This window comes from Diceros bicornis, chromosome 28 (genome assembly GCF_020826845.1).
Source record: "Diceros bicornis minor isolate mBicDic1 chromosome 28, mDicBic1.mat.cur, whole genome shotgun sequence".
NCBI lineage: Eukaryota > Metazoa > Chordata > Mammalia > Perissodactyla > Rhinocerotidae > Diceros > Diceros bicornis.
Window position 1 is genome coordinate 37,187,729 of NC_080767.1, and position 13,161 is coordinate 37,200,889.

Genomic DNA, 13,161 nt, shown 5'->3' on the forward strand with positions numbered 1-13,161 from the left:
GCCCGCACATGCGGGGCGCGCGGTGCCAGGCCCGCGGGCGGGGGGCGGGGGTAGGGGCGCCCGTCCGCGCCGTGTGGGCCGTGGGTCGATACCTCGGCGGGATGAATGGAGAGGAGCGAGCAGAGCGGCGGGGAGGGCGCGGGGACGTGAGCGGAGGGGGAGGGCGGGGGAGGGCCCGCCCCTGCCTCTCCCCGCCGCCCCCTCCCCGCCCGGCGGGGCCCGGCCGGGTCTGCAGCCGTCAGCGCCGAGCGCGGCCCCGCGGCCCCGCCGAGGGATCGATAACTAATTTCACCGCAGCAGCCGCCCCAGTTTTTTCCCGATAATTGTGCGCCGGCAGCTGCGAGCGAGGCCCCCAGCCCGGCGCGCGGCCCCCGCCCGCGCCCGATCAATTGACACCGCCACCGGGCGGCAGGAAAACTCATTTTTCTCCGGCTCCCCGGCTCCCGGTGGGCGCGGGCTGAGCTCCGCCTCCGGCCGGGGCTGGGCCGAGGAGGGCGGGGGTCAGGGAGGGGCCGGTTCCCGGACGCGCTCGGGTTTGGGAAGCAGGCTTCCAGGAAATCCGAGGAAGCCGGGGTGCCTCAGTTTCTCCATTCCACAAGTAGGGCCGCGGCCGACGGCCTCGCAGCTGGACTGACGCCGCCCCGGTCGGCCTGGCCAGCTCGGGCCAGCGATGCACCGCCCCTGACTGCTGGGAGGAAGAGTTAAGAGCGCAGGCGCTGCGGACTGGACGTGTGGGTTCGAATCCAGTGCCCACCACATACCCCTGCGTGACCTTGGACTTGTTCTTCTCTTGGGCTCTTCCTCTCCGAGCCTCAGTTTCCCCATCTTCCCAAACGAGCCTGGCAGAGTCTTGGGCATGCAGAGCTGCGATCAGAGGCAGTGAGGTGCTGCACGAGTAGGTGGTCATACATGGTGGCTGTCATTAGAGAGCAGAGGAAATCTTCCTCCATCAGTTGCTCACTGCACACCTACTGTGTGCCAGGCACTGTGCTGGGGAGAGAGCAGTGAGCTCAGCAGACAAAAAGCCCTGTCCTTTCAGAACTGACATTCTAAGGAGGGGTGGACAAGAGACATAACACGTAAGTGAAGTGAATAAGAGAAGATGAGAAACGCCACGGAGAAAAACAAGGCAGAGCAAGCGGGGCAGGGTGTGAGGAGGTGGGGGTGCAAGGGCAGGGCTGCCCCCCAGGACTGCCTGGGCAGGGCTTTGTCGGGAGGGGCCCCTTTGCAAAGCTCTGAGCTGCCGGCTCCCAACCCACTGGCTCCTCAAGGTCTCGGGAAGCTGCAGACTTGGCATTCTCCCAGGAGGGTGGGCAGGAGGAGGGAGAGCAGGAGGAGGGAGGAGGCGAGATGTGGGGCCAGAGAGAGAGGCCATAGTGGGGGCTACAGGGGGTCCAGAGAGAAAGCGGGGTGGTCCGGACGGAGGGAGAAGGGAGGACGGAGCTCCGATGGCCAAGAGTCCTGGAGGGTCAAGGTCAGAAGGGACTCGGGTAGCTGGCCTGCCCCAGCTGGGCCACTGAGGCTCAGAGAGGGGCGGGGGCCTTCCCAAGGCCACAGCACACGTGGGGGACAGACGTGGGCTCCTGGGTCCTGCCTCCAGACCCTGGAGAAGGGTGAGAGGGGCCAGAGAGGAAGGGCGGAGAGGAGAGAACCATGGAGGGGAGGGAGTGGTGTGGGGGGCAGCCCACGGCTGGGGCAGGGGGGCTGGGGAGCCCTGCTCTGCCTCTCAGGGGCCAGCGGGAGCATCCTTGGAGCTACGTGGGTTGTGCTGGGACATCTTCGGGGGGACTCCAAATGACTCAGGGAACCCAATCTGCGGACCAGACTCCCCCACCTTCCCCCCCAGGTACCAAAATCTGAGAGGGGTCCTAAGCCTTCCCCATGCAGTGGGTGAGCCAGGCAGGGGAGGGGCCCAAGGCTGCTGGGGAGGTGGGGTATTCTAGGGCTGAGCAAACTTCAGGACTCTCCCCCCGCCTCAGTTTCCTCGTCTCGAAAATGGAGCTGGTGGTGAGGTTCTGAGGCTCTGTGGATCTTTCCTCCCTCCCAATTCCTGGCACAGCCAGCCCCATCACGAGGTTGAGAGCGGTGACTCGGCGGAAATGGAGGAGCGAGCAGCTAGCAACCAAAGGAGGTTAGCAAAGGAGGGGAGGATGGGGCGGGGCAGCTGGGAGCCGGAACAACACAGAACGAGGCCTCACCCACCTGTGTGTCGGTTTGTCCATCCCTCCACCCACCCAGACATTCATTCAGTCATTCAGCAAATGTTTAGTAAGCACCTACGAGGTGCGAGGCTCATGGAGGGGAGCGCGCATAAGATCCCCCCTCTCCCGCCCTCGCCCTCTCCCCACGACCCCCACATTTTCTCAGGATTGGGAGTCTAGACAGGACGCAGGCCCTCTGGATGGCCTCTTGGTGCCTTGGCTGGACTAACAACAACCGAGTTGAGGGCCTGGCTCCTGGGGTCTCCTCAGTTCCCCAGTCCCCCACGAGGCAAGACAAAGGAACAGAGACCCGGGAACCACAGCTAGGAGGCTATGTCTGACCCAGAGCACTGCCCACTGTCCTGAGCCCGAGGGGAAGGATCAGGAAGGACCCTAGCATCCTGGGCAGAAACCAGGCCATGGATGGGGCTCAGAGTCCCCGTGTCCGGCCCCTCAGTTGGTAGCTTTGGCTGCCATTATCTCAGAAAGGGCCCTGTGGGTTAGCCTGGCAGCTGCCGCTTTGCCCACCCCCAGGGGGCCACCCAGTTGCCCCTGGGGGCCATCTAGGGTGACTTCAGCCCCCACGCTATTCCCTGAGCCCACCCAGGCAGAGATCGAGTCTCCCTTTTTAAAGAGACTCAGTCAGTCAAAGAGGCTCAGTCAGTCAGCTGTGACAGGCAGGCAGGACAGCCTCCCTCTGGTTAAGGGCACAGGATTTGTAAGGCCCGGGTCCCCAGCCCGGCTGTGGCCCACTAGCACTGTGCTGTTGTGCAAGCTGCCTCCTTCCCTGAACCTCCCCCATCTGGAAGATGGGCATACGGCAGTCCAGGAGGAGCCCACCAGGCCAGACACTGTGCTGAACCCACCCAGTGAGCCCTGAGAGGAGGCAGAGTGACCCCTCTTCCATACCCCTCAGTCTTCCAGACCCTGCCATGTATTCCAACCACAGTGACAGTTCTGGACCACCTGACAGAACGCCACGGCGCTATGACACCTACAGCATTACAGAATGCTCCACCTGGAGACATGGGATCCCATCCACCTGGGCTTCAGACCAAGGGACACACTTTATGGCAAGGGAGGAGCCGGGTGGGCGCACCAGCACGGTATCTGCGGGTCTCACCCTGGAACAATGGGTCTGATGGAACGTTGGGGCGGCCACCTCGTGTGACACCCTGTGCACGGAACCCACAGCCGGTCGATGGTGCTCTGTCCCCAGTAGCTAGGACGCACGGTCCAGGAACAGGTGTGGAAATAGGATTGCCCTCTCTCCATCCTCACTCAGGGATTTGTACTTCTCGTCCCTGCAACCTTAGACTTTGTCAGGTAAGAGGTCCTGGTGACCTGGGACGGGGGGAGGGGGGACGGAAGCAGGGAAGTGGAGGGAGGGCTCCACCGGGCACAGTATGGGTCCCACTCGACTCAAAGCTGTGACTGCCCTCTGACCACGCTGGGCTCCTTGTGCCAAGGGCCAGCAGGCAGAGAAAGGGGTCGCTGTTCAGGAGTGGGTAGATCATCCCAGGCGAGGCTGCAGGGGCTAGAGCCCCCTCAGTAACCGTCCTGCGTGAAGTCTTTGCAGGAACTGCAGGTGGCAGGCTCCTTGAAGGGGACCGTAATGGGCTGCACCCAGCGGAGGGCAGGGACGCAGCTGAGCGGGGCAAGGGGCCGACTGTACCAAACACTTCTCGTGTGCTGCTTCAACCCTCTTGGCTTTGCCTCTCAACCCGGGTGAACAGCCCCGAAGGCTCAATTGCAACACCCTACAGGCCAACCCTTGATCCAGGGGAGATGGAGCCACGGGATAAATGCCATCCCTTTCCCCCAACTGGGCAGATAGCCCTGAGATGCATTTCACAAGGAACGTCAGACAATCCCGGGGACTGGGCACCCAGCCCTCCATCATGGTGGACTCACTAATGCGTGTTTGTGTCGGCTCTCTTTCCTCTATTGTTTCACTCTCCCCCCTCCCTCATCCCTCACTCCCGCCCCTGGGAATATTCTCCCAAACAAACAACCCACACATCAGCCTTTATTTTAGTCTGCTTTCAAGGAACCGAGACCAAAACAGGTCTTGTGGGCTGAATTGTGTCCTCCCCAAATTTGTAGGTTGAAGTCCTAACCCCCAGACCTCAGAAGGTGACTGTATTTGGAGATAGGGTCTTTAAAGAGGTGATTAAGTTAAAATGAGGTCATCAGGGTGGGCCCTAATCCAGTGTGACTGGTGTCCTTATAGGAGGAGGAAATTAGGACACAGACACATATGGAGGGAGGACCATGTGAAGACGCAGCGGGAAGACGGCCATCTACACGCCAAGGAGAGAGGCCTCAGGAGAAACCAACACAGCCGACACCTTGGTCTTAGACTTCCAGCCTCCAGAACTGGGAGAGAATAAATGTCTGTTGTTCAAGCCCCCGGGTCTGTGGTCCTTCGCTATGGTAGCCCCGGGCAACTCGTATGCAGGTATATTCTACTGTCATCCCCATTTTACAACCAAACAAACTGAGGCCTTGAGAGGCAAAGGACCCGGGTCACACAGCCAATAGTGGCAGAGCCCAGATTCAAACGAGGCTCTCTGGTCGGCAGAGTGCAGGCCCTTGACATTAGGAATGCCAGGAACTGAGCGAGTCTCCAGTTCCACATCCCCCAGCTCCTCTCCCAGGTTTGGGAAGCCCCCTCCATACAGGCCCACCCTCCTTCACACTCTTTGATTGTGGTCGGCCTTGTGAGGCCCCCTCCTGCCTCTGGGCCTCTGGCTTCGCTGTTGCTGCAGTGCTAAGCTTTTCCAGCTCATTCCCTCCCCCCTCCTCTGAAATCTCTCCTCTCGCCAGCTTTACACACACACTCACACACACACACTCAGCCTCAACCCCTTTTGGCAGGCTCTGAGGCTCTCTTCACCCCCTTCCCTAATGCCCACTGCAGACCAGCTGCAGAGTGGCTTTGAGGTACCCTGTGAAGACCATGCCCCTGGGCCCCTGTTGCCCAGGTGAGTGCCCTCCTGCCAGAGCAGGAGCTGAGCCCCGTGCCAGGAGCTGTGCACAGATGGTCTCACTGACTCCCATCTCTCGCAGCAGGGACTAGTATTGTCTCCATTTTCTATATGAGGAACCGAGGCCCAGAGAGGGGCAGGGCTGTGCCTAAGGATGCACAGCAATGAGTTGTGGGGCTGGGATTCTTCCTGGGTCACAGGACCTGGCTCTCTCCAGCAGGGGCCAAACTCAGAGAGCAGGCTGTAATGTGAGGTGGAGGACAGAGACTGGGCATGCGCACCCAGAGGTCATCCCCCTCCCACCACTGCCCTGACCCTCTCCCCGTGGGTGCTCCGTTCCCCAAAGGGCAATCGTGAACCTCCACCCAACCCACGCTCATTGCTGTTTGGCCACCTGACCCTCGGGTAAGAGGGTGCTCTGCAGAGAGCCTCAAAGACTCCCCTCCAGGAGGAGGGATCCTGGCCATGGCCAGTCTTTATTGAGCACTTCGTATGTGCCAGAATCCTTGCTGCGCTGGAGCTGAGCCAGGCCTGACCCCCAGAGCGCATGGTCTAGTGCAGGAAACACACCCACTTATCCCACAAGCGGCTGTAACTTTCTGACCGTGACAGACCCACAGAAGGAGACGCATGGGGCTGAGGCTGGGGTGATTTGACCCAGTCTAAGGAGAGGTAAGGGAAGGCTTCCCAGAAGGAGTGGCCTAGAGCCGAGATCTGGAGAATGAGTAGGAGTTACTCAGCTGAAGAGGGAGGGAACAGCATTGCAGCTTGAGGGAACAGCATGTGCCAAGGGCCTAGACAGGGAGGGACACGTGGAGGAGAAGAGGCAGAGAGAAGTCCTGTGCAGTGGAGCTGGTGGAGGCTTCAGGACGAGGCTGCAAAGGCTCCCAAGGGCTGGGCCGTGCAGGGCCCTGTGAGCCACATTACAGACTCTTGTCTTTATCAGGCAGAGATTTCTGTTTTGAAGACCCGTGCGCCAGCCCTATGTGATGGAGAATCGGGTCAAAGCACAAAGCAGGCAACAAAGCAAGAGGCTGGCTTGTGTCCAGGTGAGAGGACTTGTGGATGCGTCAGCTGGCACGAATATTCCAAAAAAATAAGACCCAAGACTCAGCACGGCAGCAACAATAACATCCAGTCCAGATGTCAAAGCGGGAGGGACCTCAGGACTTCCTAGTTTGTGGACACACAGTTTTACACGTGGGGAAACTGAGGCCCAGAGAGAGGAAGAACTTTACCCCCAAATGGCTCTGCTGGTTCATTCATTCGACAAACATTTTTTGAGCAGCTGCTAGGTACCAGCCTCTGGGCTGGAGGCTGGGGATAGAGAAATGAGCCAGGCACATCTGTCCCTGTACCAGGGGTGTGCTGGGGCCAAACCTGTGTGTGCTGAATGCAGGAAGGCGACAGGGAGACAGGGAGGAAGGGAGGGAGGGAGAGGGGAAACGATCGTGATGATAACAAAATTATACTTACTGAGCATTTTCTATGGTAGACCTCGTGTCAAGCCTTCTGTAAACATTATCTCATTAATTGCTACCCGCTGCAAGGAAGCGCTATCATGCCATTTTACAGATGACAGGATTAAGGGTCAGAGAGGGGGAGTGACCTGCTCCACCCAGGCATGAATGAGGGACAGGGCCGGCCCTTGCCCCCACCCCTTGCCCTCCTCCTGGACTGACCAGGTCCTCCCCAGGGCCCAGGCTGGAGCTCAGGGAATGGGGCAGGGGGCGGGGCTAGAGCGCAGCTGGCCTGGGGTCCCCTGGTGACACTAGGAGGTCCCTGCCCCTTCCCCCACTCAGGGGAGGGGCCCAGGCTGGGCGGTGGAGGTCACAGGGAGGTCAGGGAGGAAGGAAGGAAGGAGCAGAATGTGTCAGCACTGAAGGCTGCGGGCTGCAGGCATCCGCCTTCCCTCTCTCCCCACGCTACACTCCCTCTCCAACAACAGGCAACCGCAGTAAGTCCACTGTCTGCGCAAGGCAGAGGGGACTGTGGGGGGGGGCAATGGCCTCCCCCTGCTCCAGCCCCCTCCTTGGCCACATCACTGACCCCCCAGCTCTAACTGCAGGAGCACACGTCTGCACACCCGTCCTGCATTGAGCAAGCACACACGTGCATGTGTGTAATGCAGCCTCCTTGCATGCAGCAGGACATGTGCATTCATTCATTTGTTCATTCATTCAACAAAGCGTTCTGAGCATCTGCTCCGGGCTAGACCCCGTGCTGGGCGACGGGGGAGAACGAGGCATCCTGTGTTCCTGCTCTCCGGGGCACAGGGCCTCAGAGGGAAGAAGGACACTCATGAGCGATTATTGTACAATGTGGTTAGTGCTGAACTAGGGGAGCACATGGGAGGGAGGTGCCATAGGGTCAAAGGGGAGGGGCAATCACCCCAGTGGGAGTGGCAGTCAGGGAAGTCTACCTGGAGGAGGCCATAGCTTTCCAAGACCCAAAGACTGAGGAGGAGCCAGTTGGTGAGGAGGAGAAGGGAAAAGTATTCCAGACAGAGAGAATAGCATATTATTTCTTTTCTTTCTGGAACATCAGAGCTGGCTAAGACCTGGGAGAAGAGCTGGTGCAACCCCTCCGTGTCAGTTTCCTGTTGCTGCTGTAACAAAACTCACGCATTTAGTGACTTAAACAACACAAATTTATTCTCTTACAGTTTAGAGGCCAGAAATCCCAACGTCAAGGCGTAGGCAGGGCTGCGTTCCTTCTGTGGGTCTAGGGGAGAATCCATTTCCTAGCTTTCTCTAGCTTCCAGAGGCTGCCCACATTCCTTGGCTTGCGGCCCCATCCTCCTCCTTCAAAACCAGCAGCATGGCACCTTCCAATCTCTCTCTGACTCTGACCTTCCCGGCTCTCCCTTACGATTACAATGTGCCCACCCCTCCCAGGCTGACTGTAAACCCCCTCCCCCAACCACCAGTCACGGCCCAGGATAGGGATGCAGCCCATCACTGATGCCTAGAAGTCAGGGAGACCCCGTCCAGGCCTCCTGAGAAGGTGTCAAGATGCTCCTGAGGTCTTGGGCTCTCTGGGCCCAGACCTGGGTACCGCCCCCCGCCCCTTGCAGAGGTAAGAGCAGCCTAGGAAAGAGTTGAAGCTTGAGCTGGTGGGGATCCCTAAATCCTGCATGGATTCCCTTAGGCCTGATTGGTACATCCTGCTTTTGGGGAACGGTGCCAGGAGCCAATTAACTGGGCCCCACCAGGCTCTGGACCTCTCTCCTGGGGTGTGAAGGGGAGGGGACTCCGGGACCTGGGACCAAGGACATTTCCAGGGAGCCTGGAGCAGGGAACCCCTGCTCTCCCATGTACCTGCTGGGCCACCCCTGGGGGTCTCACACCCTCTCTGAGCCCCAGGGGCCCCCTGGAAGATGGAGATAATCATGGAGCCTCCTCCTGGGTCGTGTGGGGATTGGGTGCACGTGGTTGGGCGCACTCGGCGTATTAAGAACGGTTTAGGATGCCGGGGACAAATAGCCAGACATGGCCTTCGTGGGCCCTTCACTCTGCCGTGGAAGCAGCAACGTCTCCGCCTGGACCCTGGACAGAAGGGGATAAAAAGTGGTTCCGCTGCGCTCCCGCAGCTCCGCTGACCTCTGACCTGAGCAAAAAGCAGACCTTCGCGGTGAGGAGACACCGCGCGGCGGAGGCTGGCTGTCACCGCAGCAGAACCAGTCGGGAGCTGACTGACACTCTCTCTCTCCCCGCTGGATCCGGCTCGGGCTGACACACCCGTTTTCTGCGCTCTTTCCCACCTCCCTCTTCCATCAGGGACCCCGGCGCCCAGGACCCCAGACTGGGGAAACCGGTCAGCAAGCTGGCTGCTCCCCCTCCCTCCATTTCCACTTGTCGTTGGTCACAGAGGCCGGAGCCCAGGACTCCGCCCCCTTAGCTACTGGCCCCGCCCCGCCCCCAACCTGCCTTCTTTTCTTCCCAGAACTCCGTGCTTGGTGCGTGTCATGTCTGTACCCCAATTACTGGGGCAGAGTGGACGTCCTTAACCTGGGGTACGGCACGGAGAGAATTCAGGGCATTCATGAACTTGGGGAAAAAGTGACATCTTCATTGCACCACCTTCTAACTACGGTTGAGCATTTCCTTCAGTGCTGCACACGCCCCGCCCACCCCGTCGTCAGCAGGACCGCGGCTCCGTCCCCGGTAGAAATCACTGGTGTCTTAAGGTCGCAGCGAAGCTGATGCGGATTTCTCAAAATCTCGCTCATCACTCCCTCATTTTAGAGCTGCTGCTAGATCTTGTTAATGCCTAATAAAGAAGCATATTTATTATTTCATCACAAATGTGGTTTTAAGAAATATCTTTGATAGCTGTATTTCAAATGAATTGGCTTCTGGTGTAATCCTATGTATTTGTTATGCATTTACAAACAAAACAGGGTATGAAGATGCCACGGTGGTCCCTGGCACAGAAAAAGTCACGACCCCCCCAACTGCAGGGAAAGGGATTGGGACCTTGGATCCGTGACAGAAAAGCAGGGCCCGGGGCGCAGCTGGGAAGCCTGCGGGGAATCCGGCAGGGGCCTGGCAGGAGGGTGACTGGTGTCCAAGCGGGGCTGGGTGGAGAGAGGAGGGTACCCTCTGGCTGTCTGGGCCTCCCTCCCTGATGGATGGTGCCACAAGGCTGGAGACTGGGCCTCTCTGGGGTCCCCATGGCCTCCTCTCTCTATACCAGACCCAGATGGACTGAGTAGGATAATGTCCCCAAGAAGAGCTCCTTGGCAGAGACACTGTAGGAGGAGGTAGTCACGATCCAAGGGAGAGCGCTAGAGGAACGCTGGACAGGCTCCTGCAGGGTCAGGCAAGAGCCTACACACCCCAGGTTCTCCTGCTGGCCCCCAGGACCAGGATACTCCAGCAGCCGGAAGCTAGGGCAGGGCCACTCCCAGGCTCCGCACTGCCCCGGGAAGGTCTTCTTTTCACACTGATTCAGTCCCAGAGGCTGCCTCCATGTCCCCCTGCCCCCTGGTTCTCTGGAACCCTCCAGCACAGCTGTCCCTTCCCCTCCTTCCCTCCCTCCTGGCCCCATCCAGGAGCTGGCCTCCCTGAGTCTCCTTACATCAGGCCAGGCTCAGTCCTGGAGCCACAGCCCAGGGCCTGGGCCAGCCCAAGGGGCAGGGGGAGGAAGCCACACAGAGGGGCGCCCGGTCCACTTATGGGGCACCTGGGACAAGAGCAAATTCAGTCGGGTCAGTCATTCATTCTACAGCAATGCAGCGGGCACTGCAGAGAAGCAGAGACGCATCAGCTCTGGAGCCAATGGCCCGAGGTTCAAATCCAGCCCTGCTCCTTCCTAGCTGGGTGGCCTTGGGCAGGTGATTTGACCAATACTGTCCCTCGGTCCCCTACCCTGAGGATTATCGTGAGGATTAAACGAATGACTACAGAGTATAATAAATAGTAAATACAGGTCAGCTCTTATTTTTATTACTGTTGTTATGAGCCAGGAGGTGGAGACTGTGACACAGGCTGCTGGTGGCTTCTCTCCACTTCCATGAGAATAGCACCCCCAATCCTTAGCTGGGCACATGGCTGCCTGGCCTACAGACTATATTTCCCAGCTTCCCTTGCAGCTAGATGTGGCCACGTGACCAGGTTCTGCCCAATGGGATGCTGGCAGAAGTGGTTTGGATCACTTCCTGGGAGTTTCCTTAAAGGACAGGGGGAAACTTTCTCCCTTTTTCTCCTCTCTGCTGACCAGAATGTGAGCACTGAGACTGGAGGGCTGGAGCAACCGTCAGGCACTGTGAGGCTGACACCGCGTGTTGAGGATGGCAGAGCAACGAGACGGCAGGAGCCCGGGTCCCCGATGGGTGTGGAGCCCCATGCCCGCCCTGACTCCCGTATTCACTTCAGCAAGAAACAAACCCTTTTCTTGTTTAAACCCCTGTAATTTGAAGTCTGCCCTGTCTGAAGCACAACCAGATCCTTTTAACACAGGGACATCGCTGCGAGCAGGACACACAGTCCCTGCCTTCCGGAACCTGGGTCTAGTTGGGGAGAGTTGATAACCACGTAAATAAACGAGGAAATGATTGCAGTTGTGAAAAGAGCTATGCAGGAGACGAAAGGAGGGATGGAGAACGTGACGGGGACTGGACGAGGCGCTGACCGACTTGGGGAGGACAGTCCACTGCAGGGCCACCCAGAGGAGGGGACAAGTGAGCTGAGATCTGACAGGTGGGAGGAGCGTCTCTGTGAGGGACCCCGCCCTGCCAGCAGCACAGGGGGAGGGGCCCAGCCCCCCGGGCTCCCACTCAGGGAGCCCAGGTGGAGCTAGGTGGTCCTGGGCCCCCAGCCGGGCCCCGCCCCCTTCTCAGCTGTGGCACCTGGGCAAGCTGTTTCTCCCTGAGGCACAGTGCTCAGCAAGTCCCTGACACAGAGTGGGCGCTCAATGAAAGGGCGCTGTTTTAGAAGATCTGTCTAAAGATCTTGAAATCACAGAGGGCACAGAGCCTGGGGGGATCTGGGACTGGGTCCTGGGGGAGGTAGGATCTTGACCAAGGTGCTGGGAAGAAAGGGTATTCTAGGAGGGTGGCTCACAGGCTCTTTCTACTCGCCATCCCCTTTGGGGCCAGCCCCACCCATCACACCTCCTCAGAGCCTAGCCTGGTGTCTCCCTTCCAGCCTCTGGCCAGTCCATTCCAGGTGGGGTCTGAAATCCAGGCTGGGGTTTTCCTCTAACCCCAACGTCATCCCTCCTGCTTCTCTGGGTCCCACTCACTGAGTTCCCTCCACTGGGCAGTGGGGACACCCTAGGCCGGATTCTGGGGTGTTCCCAGGTCTTGCCAGGCCCTGCTCAACCAGGGCCCTGCCCAGACCCCTTGGTGCCCCCGGCCTCTGCTCTTCCCTCCTCTAGCAAGTGGTTCCTTGCTCTCCCACTCACACAAGCCAGCCCACTCCTCTGCCTCCGCACTCTTTCCCTCCCACCACTCACTTTCCTCCACCCGGGCCTTTGCTTTCAATTCATCCATGCCACTTCCTCCAGGAAGTCTTCCCTGATGTCTGTGGCTGGGTTAGAGCCTTTTCTCAGAGCTGCCTGGAGTTCCACCATTATAGCCCCTATTTATGGGTCTATTAGGTTTGTCTCTGTTTCCCCCACTAAATGATGACTCTATCCCGTCCAGAGTATCTGCACACTCAGCACAGTGTTGGCACATAATTGGTGCTCAGTAAACATTTGTTAAAGGAAAGAAAGAGGAGAATTAGGGGCCAGCCCCGTGGCGTAGTGGTTAAGTTTGCACGCTCTGCTTCAGCAGCCCAGGGTTCCCAGGTTTGGATCCCCGGCACCAACGTATGCATGGCTCATCAAGCCACGCTGTGGTGGTGTCCCACATATAAAATAGAGGAAGATTGGCACAGATGTTAGCTCAGCGACAATCTTCCTCAAGCAAAAAGAGGAAGATTGGCAACAAATGTTGGCTCAGGGACAATCTTCCTCACGGAAAAAAAAAGAAGGAGAATTAGTCCAGCCCTCCAAGAAAGATGAGAAAACACACTGAGAAGCTTGGCCCAGGGGCGATCAGGCCTCCTGCCTGCTCCCCCCAGGGTGAGCCCTCCATTCCCTCTCCCCTCCCCTCTCTGCCTGCTGAACCCTGCAGAGAGCAGAGAGTGTGGTGGGCTTGGGGGCTGTGGGCGTGGTGGTAGGGAGCTGCAGACAGAATACCTAGGCCCCGGAGAGAGAGGCAGACAAGGGAGAGCTGGGGCTGGTGGGCCGGGAGGCCGATGCTCACATCTGGTTTCGCCCACCCAGGCTGCAGCCCCTGCGGGCAAGGATGGGACAGCCATCCCTGCATCCCTACCAACCCCATACCCTGCCTACCCCCCGCACTCTTCTCCTCCTGGGGAGGCAGGGGAGGGCCCCTCTCAGAGCTGCCCTGGGATCCGTGTGCCTGCACAGCTAGTTATATGGTGCCGTGAGAGCATCAGATCATCAACTCCTGAGAC

The 13,161-nt window shown here is 59.0% G+C and overlaps 1 long non-coding RNA gene across 3 annotated transcripts; it reads left to right on the forward strand.

The window, feature by feature from the left end:
• The first annotated feature begins 554 nt into the window (after positions 1-554).
• Positions 555-4,651, forward strand: LOC131393744 (uncharacterized). Of its 3 annotated transcripts, none has more exons than XR_009215962.1 (4): positions 555-1,079; positions 1,980-2,131; positions 3,151-3,527; positions 4,435-4,651. It is a non-coding gene; the product is annotated as an uncharacterized LOC131393744 (long non-coding RNA). The 3 variants fall into 3 exon arrangements; XR_009215963.1 differs by having other exon boundaries at positions 3,421-3,527; XR_009215964.1 differs by having other exon boundaries at positions 2,060-2,131.
• The last annotated feature ends 8,510 nt before the right edge of the window (positions 4,652-13,161 follow it).